General features: G+C 45.2%; 1 protein-coding gene and 1 long non-coding RNA gene across 2 annotated transcripts in view; both read left to right on the forward strand.

Moving 5' to 3' along the window:
- The window catches only part of UBE2L3 (ubiquitin conjugating enzyme E2 L3), a 164,121-nt gene that overhangs the window by 103,210 nt on the left and 43,929 nt on the right, over nt 1-16,982 (forward strand). The window lies entirely within an intron of this gene.
- Nucleotides 8,514-16,879, forward strand: LOC148111674 (uncharacterized). Its single transcript, XR_015730264.1, has 2 exons — nt 8,514-8,724; nt 15,765-16,879. It is a non-coding gene; the product is annotated as an uncharacterized LOC148111674 (long non-coding RNA).

Consider the following 16,982-nt stretch of genomic DNA (forward strand, 5'->3'; position numbering starts at 1 on the left):
GTATTTGCCAGTTCTCCAAACTGCTCAAAATTTCCGCTACCGGTTCTCCAGAACCTGTCAGAACCTGCTGGATTTCACCCCTGTTTTGAATTATTTATAAAAAATAAGAAAGGCAGGATAAAAAAAAATACATAGCTGTAATAAATAAAGGCGGAGCTATTTTCATTTTAAAGGGTGCCATTCTCCGAAACCTGCAATAGATTTTTTTAGGGGGGGGAAACTCCTCCCCGCAGCCTCCATCCCTCGTATGGAACGACTGGCTCTCTCTCTCTCTCTCTCTCTCTCTCTCCTTATCCGCTTATTAAAAGAATTTCTCTTCTTTGCCACTCTCTCATTTCCTTTTCACCCTGTAAGCATTTTTGCAAATTGGCGATTGGCAGCAAAATTGGGATCTTGGCTAGCTATTTATTTATTTATTTATTTATTTATTTATTTATTTATTTATTTATTTATTTACATTTTTTCATAGCCACTGCTTTGGTAGCTTCTAGCTCAGATGCTTGCTGGCTTTGAAAATTCAAAGCTGCCTCCTTCCCCCGACACCTTTTAAACCTCGGTTTCTTTAAATGGAAGTTTGGTTGGCAGTGGCAAAATCCAATTTTTTTTTACTACCGGTTCTGTGGGAGTGGCTTGGTGGGCGTGGCAGGGGAAGGATACTGCAAAATCTCCCATTCCCTCTCCACTCCAGGGGAAGGATACTGCAAAATCCCCATTCCCTCCCCACTCCAGGGGAAGGATACTCCAAAATCCCCATTCCCTCCCCACTCCAGGGGAAGGATACTACAAAATCCCCATTCCCTCTCCACTCCACGGGAAGGATACTACAAAATCCCCATTCCCTCCCCACTCCAGGGGAAGGATACTACAAAATCCCCATTCCCTCCCCACTCCAGGGGAAGGATACTACAAAATCCCCATTCCCTCTCCACTCCACGGGAAGGATACTACAAAATCCCCATTCCCTCTCCACTCCAGGGGAAGGATACTACAAAATCCCCATTCCCTCCCCACTCCATGGGAAGGATACTGCAAAGTCTGTGGGACCAGCCAGAGGTGGTATTTGCCGGTTCTCCAAACTACTCAAAATTTCCGCTACCAGTTCTCCAGAACCTGTCAGAACCTGCTGGATTTCACCCCTGGTTGGCTGGCACACCCGCTTCTCTTCGGAGGATTTCCTTGCCTGCTTTCGCCCCACACGCTCTTTGTCTCCAAATATTAGATAAATCTTTCCCAAGGTTCCTGCAAACAGCCTTACTGGTATTTTTTTTTTCCTGTTAAAGCTTCCCAGAGATGTTTTTCATGTAGCCGCCTTCTCATATACATTTTTTATTAGGTTATAAGGTATTATAAAAGACAAAAGCAAATAAAAGGACAGTTGTAGGGGAAGGGGAAAAGGGGGGGAAGAAAAGTGAGGAAGGATAAAGGTAAAGGTTCCCCTCGCACATATGTGCTAATCGTTCCCGACTCTAGGGGGCGGTGCTCATCTCCGTTTCAAAGCCGAAAAGCCAGCGCTGTCTGAAGACGTTTCCGTGGTCATGTGGCATGACTCAGCGCCAAAGGCGCATGGTCCCGTCCCTATTTTTTCTACTTGCCTTTTTTTACGTGCTTTCGAACTGCTCAGTTGGCAGAAACTGGGACAAGTCACGGGAGCTCCCCCTCCCATTACGCGGCACTAGGGATTCGAACTGCTGAACTGCCGACCTTTCGATCGACAAGCTCAGCGTCTTAGCTACTGAGCCACCGCGTCTCTCTGTCACAGTAGAATAAGGCATTAATCACAAATCACAACTTTTTGTTCTGCCACCAGTCATTTCTACAAAAATCTCATCAGTCAATCTGGGAAACCCCAAATCTAAGGTTTCGTTCTTTTCCACCTCAAGCACGAAGTTCAGAAGCGGTTTCCATGTGGAAACCAAAGTATTTTGTTGTTCTTTTCTTGGAGCCGCGTAGTCACTTTTGCCATTTTGGCCAATAACTCCATCATCTTCTGCAACCATTCTTCTACCGTAGGAATCGAAGTCTCCTTCCATTTTTGCGCATAGAATAATGTTGCCTTCTTAACCATCTTCTTCGGGAATGTTTTCCTGATTTCTCGGAACCGCAGTGAGATCACATTTGGCTCTCGGTGTTTCTCTGTCTTGAGTTCTTTGGAACGGCTGTCTTTGGGGGATTAGGGCTACAGATGGAGGCTTATCGACGGCCCTCGAGTGGAAAGCCCTGGCAAAGAAAGAAGGAAGAATGAAACGTGGCTCGGATGCAGCTTGGAACAATGTCTGAGGATAGATATTCTTGGAACGGAGCGAAACGAGATGTGTCCTGCTGGATCAAGCTGTAGTAGATCAATCAGAGCTCCCGTGGCCAACCAGATGTTCCTGAAGCTCACAGACAGTCCAGAAGGGCAGTAGACTGGACAACCACTCAGGGGCTGCCACAAAGAAGAAGGAGTCAAGCTATTCTCCAAAGCACTTGACGGTAGGACAAGAAGATGGGTGGAAACTCATCAAGAAGAGAAGCAACCTAGAACTAAGGAGAAATTTCCTGACAGTGAGAATAATTAACCAGTGGAACAACTTGCCTCCAGAAGTTGTGAATGCTCCAACACTGGAAGTTTATAAGAAGATGTTGGATAACCATTTGTCTGAAGTGGTGTAGGGTTTCCTGCCTAAGCAGAGGGTTGGACTAGAAGACCTCCAAGGTCCCTTCCAACTATTCTATTCTATTCTATTCTATTCTATTCCTATTCCTATTCCTATTCCTATTCCTACTCTACTCTACTCTACTCTACTCCAATTCCATATTCTATTCTACTCTACTCTACTCTACTCCAATTCCATATTCTATTCTATTCTACTCTACTCTACTGTACTCCAATTCCATATTCTATTCTACTCTACTCTACTCCAATTCCATATTCTATTCTACTCTACTCTACTCTACTCTACTCTACTCCAATTCCATATTCTATTCTATTCTACTCTACTCTACTCTACTCCAATTCCATATTCTGTTCTACTCTACTCTACTCTACTCTACTCTACTCTACTCTACTCTACTCTACTCCAATTCCATATCCTATCCTATCCTATCCTATCCTATCCTATCCTATCCTATCCTATCTAAGGAGAAATTTCCCAACAGTGAAAACAATTCATCAGTGGAACAACTTGCCTCTAAAAGTTTTGGATGCTCTACCACTGGAGGTTTTCAAGAAGAGACTGGACAGTCTCTTTTTGTCCAGAATGGTGTAGGCAGGGTTTCCTGCTTGAGCAGGGGGTTGGACTAGAAGACCTCCAAGGTCCCTTCCGACTCTGTCACTCTGTTAGTTGCTTGAGACCTCACAGAAATTAAGGTTCAAAGAAATGTTCGTTTCCTGAAGTATCTGAAACACTTTTTGGAAGATGATTTGTAGAACCATATGTTTCTTCCTTTTGATAAGACAAGCTTCTTTTCCAGAAGGTCTGATCGTCACGGCCATTTACAACCATTACGACTTAACAACCACAATGGCCCTAACTTAAGGACTACCTGTACATGCCTGACCATGCCAAATCCTGAAGCCATTCTTGCATTAAACCCGACAGGTTTAAAAAGCAGAGCTGGGCAATGCATCCAGTGGTGAAATTCAATTTTTTTTACTACCGGTTCTGTGGGTGTGGCTTGGTGGGCGTGGCAGGGGAAGGATATTGCAAAATCCCCATTCCCTCCCCACTCCTGGGGGAAGGATGTTGCAAAATCCCCATTCCCTCCCCACTCCTGGGGAAAGGATATTGCAAAATCCCCATTCCCTCCCCACTCCTGGGGAAAGGATATTGCAAAATCCCCATTCCCTCCCCACTCCTGGGGGAACGATATTGCAAAATCTCCATTCCCTCCCCACTCCTGGGGGAAGAATATTGTAAAATCCCCATTCCCTCCCCACTCCTGGGGGAAGGATATTGCAAAATCCCCATTCCCTCCCCACTCCTGGGGGAAGGATATTGCAAAATCCCCATTCCCTCCCCACTCCTGGGGGAAGGATATTGCAAAATCTCCATTCCCTCCCCACTACTGGGGGAACGATATTGCAAAATCTCCATTCCCTCCCCACTCCTGGGGGAAGAATATTGCAAAATCCCCATTCCCTCCCCTCTCCTGGGGGAAGGATATTGCAAAATCCCCATTCCCTCCCTACTCCTGGGGGGATGGATATTGCAGAATCCCTATTCCCTCCCCACTTACTACCGGTTCTGTTGGTGTGGCATGGTGTGGCTTGGTAGGTGTGGCAGGGGAAGGATATTGCAAAATCTCCATTCCCACCCCACTCCTGGGGGAAGGATATCGCAAAATTCCCATTCCCTCCCCACTCCTGGGGGAAGGATATTGAAAAATCTCCATTGCCACCCCACTCTTGGGCCAGCCAGAGGTGGTATTTGCCGGCTCTCCGAACTACTCAAAATTTCCGCTACCGGTTCTCCAGAACCTGCTGGATTTCACCCCTGAATGCATCCCATTATAGTCCTAACAACGGAGTACGAATGCAGCCAACGCAGCATTTGTGTGTAACTCTTGAACCCTGCAGAATTTTGGCAAGAAAAACAGCTATTGTAAATTCCTTTTGTTTTGTTTTTTTTCCTGGAGGGAAACCTAAATTATTAAAAACAGGTCCCCTGGTTCTTACTTTGTCAAAAATGCGTCAGACATTGGCCGAAGTCTGGAGAATATCATGGCTTATATTTTATACTGTCTGGCCTGGCTTAGTAACCAGATTTCACTTTATTGAGGGTTATTTAATAACTGCTTCGTTTTACCAGTGGGAGCTTCATTGGGAGGACAACGTTAAGAATTTAAGATTTTGTGGGATGGTTCCAATGTTGCATTTTTTTTTTAAACCTGGCTATATATTATATAGACCTTGGCATAAAACCACAACTGAGACCAGAATTTCTGTTCCTAAGTAAGGCAGCTATTAAGTGAGTTACGCCCCGTTTCATGACCTTTTTTGCCACAGTTGTTAAGCGAATCATGCAGACGTTAAGCGAATCTGGTTCCCCCCATTGACTTTGCCTGTTGGAAACCAGCTGGAAAGGTTGCAAATGGGGGATCATATGACCCCGGGACAGTGCAACCGTCATAAGTACATGCCAGTTGCCAAGTGCTCAAATTTTGATCACGTTACCATGGAGATGCTGTAATGGTCATAAGTGTGAAAATCGTCTTAGTCACTTTTTTCAACGTGGTTGCAACGTCAAACAGTCACTAAGTGAATGGCTATAAATTGAGGATTATCTGTAGATGAGATTCATTTTGATCGTAATGTAAGAGATAACATAATTCTCTGTATGGATAGGATAGAATAGGAATTAGAATTAGAATAGTATAAGAATAGTATAGAATTTGAATAGTATAGAATTAGAATAGAATAGAATAGAATCAGGATAGGATAGGATAGGATAGGATAGGATAGGATAGAATATAGAATAGAATAGAAATTAGAATATTCCAACTCTGTTATTCTATTCTATTGGTCTCTCTCTCTCTCTTTCTATCTCACTCTCTCTCTCTCTTTGTGTCTTTCTGTCTCTTTGTCTTTCTCTCTTTCTGTCTTTTTCTCTGTGTGTGTGTGTGTGTGTGTGTGTCTTTCTCTGTGTCTTTCTTTCTATCTCACTGTCTCTCTGTGTGTCTTTCTGTCTCTTTGTCTTTCTTTCTTTCTTTCTGTCTTTCTCGCTCTCTGTCTCTCTCTGTCTTTCTCTCTCTTTCTTTCTCTCTCTCTCTCTCTCTGTCTCTCTCTGTGTCTTTCTCTGTGTCTTTCTCTTTCTGTCTCTCTCTCTGTCTTTCTGTCTTTCTCTTTCTATCTCACTGACTGTGTGTGTCTTTCTGTCTCTCTTTCTCTGTCTTTCTCTGTGTGTGTCTCTCTCTCTCTCTGTCTTTCTCTGTCTCTTTCTTTCTGTCTCTCTGTCTGTCTCTCTGTGTCTTTCTCTCTCTCTCTTTCTCTGTCTTTGTGCGTGCATGTCTTTCTCTCTATCTTTCTTTCTCTTGCTCTGTCTTTCTTTTTGTCTTTGTCTGCCTCTTTCTGTCTCTGTCTCTGTCTCTCTCTGTCTCTATCTCTCTGTGTGTCTCTCTCTGTGTCTTTCTCTCTCTCTGTCTGTCTTTCTCTGTCTTTTTCTCTCTGTCTTTCTCTTTGTCTGTCTTTCTCTGTCTTTGTGTGTGTGTTTCTCTCTGTCTTTCTCTCTCTTTCTCTCTCTCTTTCTCTCTCTGTCTTTCTCTTTCTCTGTCTTTTTCTCTGTGTGTGTGTCTCTCTGTCTGTCTCTCTCTGTCTTTCTCTGTCTTTCTGTGTGTGTGTCTTTCTCTCTTTCTCTCTCTGTCTTTCTCTCCCTCTCTTTCTCTCTCTCTGTCTCTCTCTGTCTTTTTCTCTCTGTGTGTGTCTCTCTGTCTGTCTCTCTCTGTCTTTCTCTGTGTGTGTCATTCTCTCTGTCTCTGTCTCTCTCTCTCCCTCTCTTCTTTACAGCTGTTTTCCATCTTGGCGTAGGAAGTATGTTTAGAAAAAGAAGAATGGGGGAAAAAACCTTCCCATTGTGTTCCTCCTGAGGTTTATTTTATGAGGAAAAAAAAATCCCATTCAGGTCACCGTCAGGCGGGGGTGGGGAAGTGGGTGGAATTTGGCCAGAGAAGCGGCTGGCAACCAAGGGGGGTGTAATTCTGGAATCCCCTCTGCATTCTGCGTGGAGTCAATGCCCAATCTTGGTTGATGCTTGCAGAAGCCAAGATGAGCCTGGGGCAGACTCTGCAGTGGAGGGCTTGCAACGCAGCCCCCCCTTTTTCCCCCTCCTCCTCCTCTCCCCTCCCCCTCTCCCCAGCCCCCATCCCATATTCGGATGCTTAAGGGGAAATACTTTGCGCGTTTCTCCTTTCTCCCTGCTGCTTCTCCTCGAAACCAGCCTCATCCCGCCGCAAGCAAAAGCAGAGGTGTGTTTTTCTAATCCCTCTTTTTTCCAGCCTCTTTCCCCGTCCCCCAAATCACCCTCCAAAAACCAATATGGGAAGAAAACTCAGGAAAGCAGCTGTAATAATATTAGACCCTGGCGTTTCTTCCTGGGCTATTATTTAGCTGAGGTCTTCTATAAGGCGAGAGCTGCTTTGCAAGGGCAATAGGGATGGTTCGCACCCAACAAAGTTATCCCGTAGAACAGGGGTCCCCAAAGAGCCCCCACCACCACCCACCCACCCCCCAGTCTGTGGACCAGCACTGTGCCGCAGCCTGCCAAAAATTGGTCCCAGCAAACAAGTGATTCTGTAAGGGTCTCCTGCTTGAGCAGGGGGCTGGACTAGATGACCTCCGAGGTCCCTTCCAGCTCTCTCCTTCTATGATTCTGTAAGGGTCTCCTGCTTGAACGGGGTTGGACCAGATGACCTCCAAAGTCCCTTCCAACACTCTTGATTCAAATTTCAGCTTCAAAGTCTGCTGAAAATGGCAGCGAGGGGGGGGGTTAAATCTCTTTATGACAAGGATGGGGAAGCCTGAAACTCCAGGATGGCAGATGGACCCCAACAAAGAGGGTAAAAACCCTCACTCATGTCCAAATGGTTCCCCCCTCCCCCTCAGGTTGTTTTTCTTATATTTATATCTTGTCTTTCATTCATAAAGCTAAAGCAGTCTTTGAGTTATCTATATATTTTGCTACCAACACAACAACAACCCTGTGAGGTTCATTGGGCTGAGAGGGAAGGACTGGCCCCATATCTCCTCTGGGGGCTTCTGTGAGGTCCCCCCTCCACCTGGGTCCTCTCTCATAAAACCCCTTAAGCATCACACCAAGGTTGTCTCTCTATACTCTCCATCTTGGCAACTTTTAAGACTTACGGACTTCAACTGCAGAGCCCGGATAGCTCAGCAGACAAGGCACTGTAATTTAACACCAGCTGTCTGCAATTAAAGTAAGTTCAAATCTCGCCAGGCTCAAGGTTGACTCAGCCTTCCATCCTTTTTAAGGTAGGTAAATTGAGGACCCAGTTTGTGGGGGCAATAAGCTGACTTTGTATAAATATACAAAAGTATTAAGGCTATTGCTTAACACACTGTAAGCCGCCCTGAGCCTCCAGAGAAGGGCAGCATATAAATCAAATTAAAAAAAAAAAAAAAAAAACTGCAGAGCCTGGATAGCTCTGCAGACAAGGCACTGTAATTTAACACCAGCTGTCTGCAATTAAAGTAAGTTCAAATCTCCCCAGGCTCAAGGTTGACTCAGCCTTCCATCCTTTCTAAGGTAGGTAAATTGAGGACCCAGTTTGTGGGGGCAATAAGCTGACTTTGTATAAATATACAAAAGGATGAAGGCTATTGCTTAACGCACTGTAAGCCGCCCTGAGTCTCCAGAGAAGGGCGGCATATAAATCAAATTAAAAAAAAAAACCTCCCAGAATTCTGAACTGGGGAATTCTGGGAGTTGAAATCCTCAAGTCGTAAAGTTCTCACAAGTTTGAAGAGCTCTGGCATAGAGGGTGGGAAAATCCATCGTATTCTCTCAATGTTCATTTAGGTAGGATAAGAAGCAATCGGAGGAAACTCATCAAGGAGAGGAGCAGCTTAGAACTAAGGAGAAGTTTCCTGACAGTTAGAACAATTCATCAGTGGAACAACTTGCCTGCAGAAGTTGTGAATGCTCCAACACTGGAAGTTTTTAAGAAGAGGTTGGATAACCATTTGTCTGAAGTGGTATATAGCTGTGATGCCAGCCAGCCCGTCAACAGGTCTCTGCCATGCATGCGCGGGGGAGGGCAGGTATGGGGCGCCATGTACGGATGTGCAGGGGGCATATGCAAAGGAACGTGTGCGCATGGGAGAGGCACATGCGGGGGACATGCGTAGGGGGTAGAGACCATATTTGGGGCCTGCGTGCACATTGCATTTTGCGGGTTTGGCCACGTGCACGAACATTTGCACCAGTGGTGGGATTCAAGTAATTTAACAACCGGTTCTCTGCCCTAATAATTGCTTCCAACAACCAGTTTGCCAAACTGCTCGGAAAGTTAACAACCGGTTCTCCCGAAGTGGTGCGAACTGGCTGAATCCCACCACTGATTTGCACGCGCACACGCTTTGGGCACCCGGTCTGGAAAAGGTTAACCATCACTGGTATTTAGGATTTCCTGCCTGAGCAGGGGGTTGGACTAGAAGACCTCCAAGGTCCCTTCCAACTCTGTTGTTCTGTTCTATTCTATTCTATTCTATTCTATTCTACTCTACTCTACTCTACTCTACTCTACTCTACTCTACTCTACTCTACTCTACTCTACTCTACTCTACTCTACTCTACTCTACTCTACTCTACTCTACTCTACTCTATTCTATCTGTTAAAGACATTTTTCCTTCTGGTCAATTAAGCCCCCCTTCTTTCTTGGCACTTCAACAGCTGCAGCCTTGAGAATGAGAAAATTTTCTAATCTCTGTTTTCCAAGGTCAGTGAATCATGCCCCAACTTCTCCAGCTGGGTGCTTTGATGGGCTGGGATTATTTTTTTAAAAAAAAGAAGAAAGAAAGACCCAATTCCTGCCCAGATTCTCAGGAAATGACAGTCCTTCTTCTTAGGAAGAAGATTGTCTTAATCATAGCTTTAAAAAATGAAAAAAATCACGGCCAAATTTTCTTGCCAGCTTGAATGATTCTAAAACTTCTGAGATCTGCTGATCTACAACTCCCATCGGAGGATGGTTTGGGGCGTGGGATAGGGTGGTGGGAGATGTAGTCCCAAACTGGTCTGGCCAGGAGGATGATCTCAGCCGTCCCCTTATTTCAAAGCCCCCCACCCCTCGGGGTGAAATATTCAACAGAGACCCAAATTGCTGCATCCTGAGTCACCGTCTGGCTCGGAGTCAGCATTATGTCTTCCAAGGACATAATTTCTGAAGGTGGAACACCCTTTTTGGGGGAGATGGGGTGGGGTAGGCAGTCACCCTCCCTTCGAATCTGGCTCGTTTTACGTTTTAGGGGTAGTAGTAAAACCACATTTTTTAAAAAAAAATTTGGAGTCGGGAGAGATGCGTGTTGCAATCGGCTGTAAATTTGCCAGTCTTATTTTCCATCCGGCAGTGGGCCACCCTGCTTCTAAAATCAAGCCCTCTGCACGCAACAGGTATTTATTTTGGATCTCACTGGGGGGAAAGGATAGATAGATAGATAGATAGATAGATAGATAGATAGATAGATAGATAGATAGATAGATACCGGTAGATAGATAGATAGATACTGGTAGGTAGGTAGGTAGGTAGGTAGGTAGGTAGGTAGGTAGGTAGGTAGGTAGGTAGGTAGATGTAAAGGTTCCCCTCGCACATATGTGCTAGTTGTTCCCGACTCTAGGGGGTGATGCTCATCTCCATTTCAAAGCCGAAGAGCCAGGTGTCCGAAGACGTCTCCGTGGTCATGTGGCCGGCATGATTCAACGCCAAAGGCGCACGGAACGTTGTTCCCATCCCACCAAAAGTGGTCCCTATTTTTCTACTTGCATTTTGTTTTACGTGCTTTCGAACTGCTAGGTTGGCAGAAGCTGGGACAAGTCATGGGAGTTCACCCCGTTATGCAGCACTAGGGATTCGAACCACTGAACTGCCAACCTTTCGATAGATGATAGATAGATACCGGAAGATACCGGTAGATAGATAGATAGCGAGAGAGAGAGAGAGAGAGAGAGAGAGAGAGAGAGAGAGAGAGAGATACCGGAAGATACCGGTAGATAGATAGATAGCGATAGATAGATAGATAGATAGATAGATAGATAGATAGATAGATAGATAGCGATAGATAGATAGATAGAGAGATAGATAGAGATAGATAGATAGCGATAGATAGATAGATAGATAGATAGATAGATAGATAGATAGATAGATAGATAGATAGATAGGAAAGAATAGATAACAGATAGAGAAATTATTGATAGAGATAAAAACATGGCAAAATTAATAAAAATAAAGGCAGAAGATATAGATAGATAATAGATTAGATAGATAGATGATAGGTAAGTAGGCAGGTAGGTGAGAGATAGAGATATAGATATGAGAACTTTTCTCCCAGAGATCGTGTGTGTGTGTACACACACACGATGTAGTAGACCCCTACAGATAGTCTTCGAGTTACGTCCACAATTGGGTCCAAAATCTCTGTTGCTAAGCGAGACATTTACTAAGTGGGTTTTGCTTGCTTGCCCCGTTCTTACGACTTTTCTGGCCACTGTCGTTAAGTGGATCGCCATCGTTGATAAGTTAGTTCTTCGGTTGTTAAGCGAATCGGGCTTCCCCATCGACTTTGCTTGTCCGACGGTCGCAAAAGGGGATCGTGTGACCCCGGGATGCAGCGACAGTCATCAATATGAGTTGCTTGCTGAGCAATCCGAAATTTTGATCGCTTTGATCTCCAGGATGTTGCAAAGGTTGTTATCTGTGAAAAAAAGGGTCACCAGTTCCTTTTTTTCAGTGCCGTGGTAACTTTGAACGGTCACTAAATAAACGTCGTAAGTCGAGGACATACCTATCCTTCAGTCCTTCAGAAATTAATTGTCATTGGAAAGGTCTCACGGGTAGAGCTAGTTTTAGTCCTGTTTCTAGCCACACCTAACCCAGCTCTTGTTTGCCAAGTTTTCACCCCGGGGTGAATTTTGGCAGGTTAAGTTGTCAGGTTCACTGCCTTTTCTTCCCTTCCTGGTTTATCCTGCTCTCTTTTCACCCACCCGCTCTTAAAAGTTGTTTTTCTGGCCCAACTGCTGGTCTCCAGGAGAGCTCTTTAGATCCTAAGGAGTAGAAATCAGGAAACAAGACCAAAGTGTTAACTTTGGGCCAAGAGCAGCTTTGCAAGACAGGTAGAAGCTGCTCCTTGTTGTTGTTAGTTGTGAAGTCGTGTCCGACCCATCGCGACCCCATGGACAACGTTCCTCCAGGCCTTCCTGTCCTCTACCATCCTCTGGAGTCCATTGAAGCTCACGCCGACTGCTTCAGTGACTCCATCCGGCCACCTCGTTCTCTGCCGTCCCCTTCTTCTTTTGCCCTCAATTGAAATCCTTATTTGTAAAAATAATAATAATAATAATAACACTATCAATTAATTGACCAAACAATTTGTTTATTGTTTTGACCACCAGTTGTAGCAAATAAGATAATCTGCCTCCATCTTTCCCAGCATTAAGCTCTTCTCCAGGGAGTCCTTCCTTCTCCTTAGGTGGCCAAAGTATTTGAGTTTCCTCTTCAGGATCTGGCCTTCTAAAGATCAGCCAGGGTTGATCTCTAGGACTGACCGGTTGGATCACCTTGCAGTCCAAGGGACTCGCAGGACTCGCTTGGATCTACCTATCTATCTATCTATCTATCTATCTATCTATCTATCTATCTATCTATCTATCTATCTATCTTCTATCTATTGTTGTTGTTAGTTGCGAAGTCATGTCCGATCCATTGCAACCCCATGGACAACGTTCCTCCAGGCCTTCCTGTCCTCTACCATCTTCTGGAGTCCATTTAAGCTCATACCGACTGCTTCAGTGACTCCATCCAGCCCCCTTGTTCTCTGCCGTCCCCTTCTTCTTTTGCCCTCCATCTTTCCCAGCATTAGGCTCTTCTCCAGGGAGTCCTTCCTTCTCCTTAGGTGGCCAAATGATTTGAGTTTCCTCTTCAGGATCTGACCTTCTAAAGAGCAGGCAGGGTTGATCTCCTCTAGGACTGGCCGGTTGGATCGCCTTGCAGTCCAAGGGACTCGCAGGAGTCTTCTCCAGCACCAGAGTTCAAAGGCCTCCATTCTTTGGCGCTCAGCCTTCCTTATGGTCCAACTTTCCCAGCCATCCATTGCAACTGGGAAAACCATCGCCTTGACTATACGCACTTTTGTTGGCAGGGTGATGTCTCTGCTTTTTAGCATGCTGGAAGCTGCTCTTGACCACAATTTGATTACAGAATTTGCCCCCCAAAAATGCTGGCTGATAGTCAAAAGTTTGAAGTCAAAATCAGATTCACTGAACAGCCGTGTTACCAACTGAACAACTGCAATGATTCACTTTACGACTGTGGCAAGAAAAGCTGTCCAACAGAGCAAAGCTCGGCTAACAGATGCCTCGCTGAACAACCGAAAGGTTGGGCCTCGATTGAGGTCGTAAGCTTGAGGACGTCCTATATTTCTCTTACCGTTTTTTTTCCTGGAAGGTCTGGGATGGTTGCCTCCGTCTCAAAGCTGACTCCTGGCAGCGCCTGGCGGGGTGGTGTGTCTTTGAGGAATGCGAAAATCTGGCAGCCACCGATCGCCTGTCTTACGTAGCCAAGATGATGTGTTGCGGCGGGGCTGATGTTAATTTAAAACAAGGAGGAATCCATTAGACACAAAAGAAGGGACAGGAAAGCCGAGAGAGATGTCAAAGATTTAAGGAGGCAATTCGTTACTCCGTGTTGGAAGTTTTCCAGAATGAAAGGCTGGCAGGGGAAAAAAAAATCATCCCGGGGGCCGGAGGCCTTTCGCCCAAATGACAAAGCACTCTTGGATCAGGAAAAAGCTCTTCTCTATCTCATGCTTAAGGCTCGAAGAAGGCAGGAAATGCCATCAGACATCTGGTAGTTTTCCATCTTCTGCAAGCCCATCCCGCCCCTTTGCAAAAGATGTCCGCTTCCCAACCTCTCTCCTTATCTCTGCTTTATTGCAAATGGTGTTCATGTCGTGAGGACCCTTGTTGCTTTGATAACAAGTTGGAAAACACACCCGCACCCACAGAGGAAGCTGCACTGGGCTGTCTGTCAAAGGAGACATTCAGCCATCTTATAGTTTGGGAAGCATCGTTTATGGAGGCGTTTCTCAACATGGGACCATTTATTTTAAGATGTGTGGACTTCCACTCCCAGAATTCACTCGGTCTTTGTCGTTGTTGGTTGCGAAGTCATGTCCGACCCATCGCGACCCCATGGACAACGTTCCTCCAGGCCTTCCTGTCCTCTACCATCTTCTGGAGTCCATTTAAGCTCACGCCAACTGTTTCAGTGACTCCATCCAGCCACCTCATTCTCTGCCGTCCCCTTCTTCTTCTTTTGCCCTCCATCGTTCCCAGCATTAGGCTCTTCTCCAGGGAGTCCTTCCTTCTCCTTAGGTGGCCAAAGGATTTGAGTTTCCTCTTCAGGATCTGGCCTTCTGAAGAGCAGTCAGGGTTGGTCTCCTCTAGGACTGACCGGTTGGATCGCCTTGCAGTCCAAGGGACTCGCAGGAGTCTTCTCCAGCACCAGAGTTCAAAGGCCTCCATTCTTTGGCACTCAGCCTTCCTTATGGTCCAACTTTCACAGCCATCCATTGCAACTGGGAAAACCATCGCCTTGACTAAACGCACTTTTGTTGGCAGGGTGATGTCTCTGCTTTTTAGCATGCTGTCTAGATTTGCCCTGGCTTTCCTCCCCAGGAGCAAGCGTCTTTTAATTTCTTGGCTGCAGTCCCCATTATCCTCTCCTTATCTCTGCTTTATTGCAAATGGTTTTAATGTTGTGAGGACCCTTATTGCCTTGATAACAAGTTGGAAAACACACATACACACAGGAAGCTGCACTGGGCTGTCTTTCAAAGGAGACATTCAGCCATCTTAGAGTTTGTGAAGCATCATTTATGGAGGCGTTTCTCAACATGAACCATTTATTTTAAGATGTGTGGACTTCCACTCCCAGAATTCACTCGGTCTGGATGAGCGCACTGTACGAATTTAGGTCGTAACAATTTTCCTAGGTGTAAAAGCTTGGTTTGTACAGGTAGTCCTCAACGTACGACCACAACAGAGCCCCAAATTTCTGTTGTTAAGTGAGGCATTGGTTAAATGAATTTGGCCCCGTCTTACGAGCTTTCTTGCCTCAGTTGTTAAGTGAAACACCGCAGTCGTTAAGATAGTAACCCGGTTGTTAGGTGAATCTGGCTTCCCCGTTGTCTTTGCTTGTCAGAAGGTCACAAAACGGGATCATGTGATCATGGGACACTGCAACCGTCATAAGTACATGCCAGTTGCCAAGCGTCTGAATTTTGATCACATGACCATGGGGATACTGGGAAGATCTTAACAATAATAAACGCAGGTCGACGATGACCTGTAAATTATTTAATTGTTGGAGAACTGCAGAAGACAAAAATCAACACAGCGGGGGCGGGGTGGGGGGGGCGCAGAAGAAAATTCTGGAAGAACTCAACTTTCCCATCATTCAATCCTCCCATCTTCCAAGACAACCTAAAAGTTGATTCTGCACAATTAGATGAAGACCCCTATGAACCTCTGAAGAATTTGGCCCATGAGGCAGAAACGGGCCATGTTAGACAATCTTGACAATTTATAGCACCTTCATTGAGTTTAGAAGTTTGGCTAGGACAACAACAAGAGCCTTGATAGTACAATGGTCTAAGCACCCTGTTATTAACACAGCTGCCTGCAATTACTGCTGGTTCGAATCTCTCCAAGGCTCAAGGTCGACTCAGCCTTCCATCCTTTCTAAGGTAGGTGAAATGAGGACCCAGTTTGTGGGGGCAATAAGCTGACTTTGTATAAATATACAAAAGGATGAAGGCTATTGCTGAGCACATTGTAAGCCGCCCTGAGTCTCCGGAGAAGGGTGGCATATAAATCCAAATTAAAAAAAAAACAAAAAAACTCCCCAGTTGCACAAAAGGAAGGTCAGTCAACAAGCATTATGGAGCTGTCCAAGGTCCTGGGTTTTTTGGGGTTTTTTTTGCTGTCTTCTTCACAAGGATTAATGCATTGCAAACTTGAGAAGTCTAACAGTCTTTGAATCTCTATATTTACAGAATACAGAATGACAGAGTTGGGAGGGACCTTGGAGGTCTTCTAATCCAATCCTCAGTTTGCTCAGGAGACCATGTACCATTTCTGACCAATGGCTCTCCAATCTCTTCTTTAAAACTTCCACTGATGGAGCATCCACAACTTCTCGAGGCAAGCTGTTCCACTGATTAATTGTTCTCACCGACGAGAAATTTCTCCTTCATTCTAGGGTGGATCTCTCCTTGATGAGCTTCCATCCATTGCTTCTTGTCCTGCCCTCAGGGGCTTTGGAGAATAGGGTGACCCCCTTCTTCTGTCTGTGACAACCACTCAAATATTGGAAGATTTGCTTTTGTATAAAACAATTAAAAACTTTTTGCAAAAAGAAAATATATTGGAAGATTGCTGTCCTATCGCCTTCCGTGCTTCTCTTCATTAGATTACACCAGGAGTCTGCAACCTTAAACACTCAAAGAGCCATTTGGACCCGTTTCCCACAGAAAAGAAAACACCGGGAGCCACAAAACCCTTCCCGTTCCTGACTATTTCTTGATTGGCCACAAAACTAGCATATGTAGTTGAATCAAATGTTCTGTTTTCTTCTGAAACTTTTATTTTCTTGCATTTATCCATGGTTGGCCTACCAGGGGTTGAAAAGCTCAATAAATCGCGTGCCGATGCGTGTCACACATTGGTGGTTGTGACGCACATTTTGAGTAACAGGGAGCTGCAGCAGAGGGGTGAAAGAGCCACATGCGGCTCCAGAGCCACAGGTTGCTGACCCCTGGAGTGGACATATCCAGATTCCAGTTCCTGCAACCATTCGTCGTATGTTTTCGCCTCCAGCCCGCTGATCTTTGTATCTTTTCTCTGCTTTTTTTCTAGAGTCTCAACATCCTGTTTTGTTTGCTTGCTTATTTGCCACACTCCCAAAGGATTCTTGGTGGTTTACAACACAAAAACATGGAGCATAACACTGTAAAGCTACACACTATCATAAAGAACACCCGTACAACAATTGCAATGGGACCCACTTCCAATTGACAAGGCCTTAAACCGTTAAATGCTCTTCTAAATAGCTCTGTTTTATTCATCGTCCGATGGGATGTAAGGACAGAAGATAAAACGATAAACCTTTTGCTTTACGTTTCTACTTCATTCCGACCATTTCTATAACAACGTCAATCTTCGTCATCAAAACTCCAACTTTCTTTCCCTCCCCCCATTTCAAGCATAAAGCC

The sequence above is a fragment of the Pantherophis guttatus genome, chromosome 17 (assembly GCF_059756535.1).
Source record: "Pantherophis guttatus breed Tessera chromosome 17, ASM5975653v1, whole genome shotgun sequence".
NCBI classification, from domain to species: domain Eukaryota; kingdom Metazoa; phylum Chordata; class Lepidosauria; order Squamata; family Colubridae; genus Pantherophis; species Pantherophis guttatus.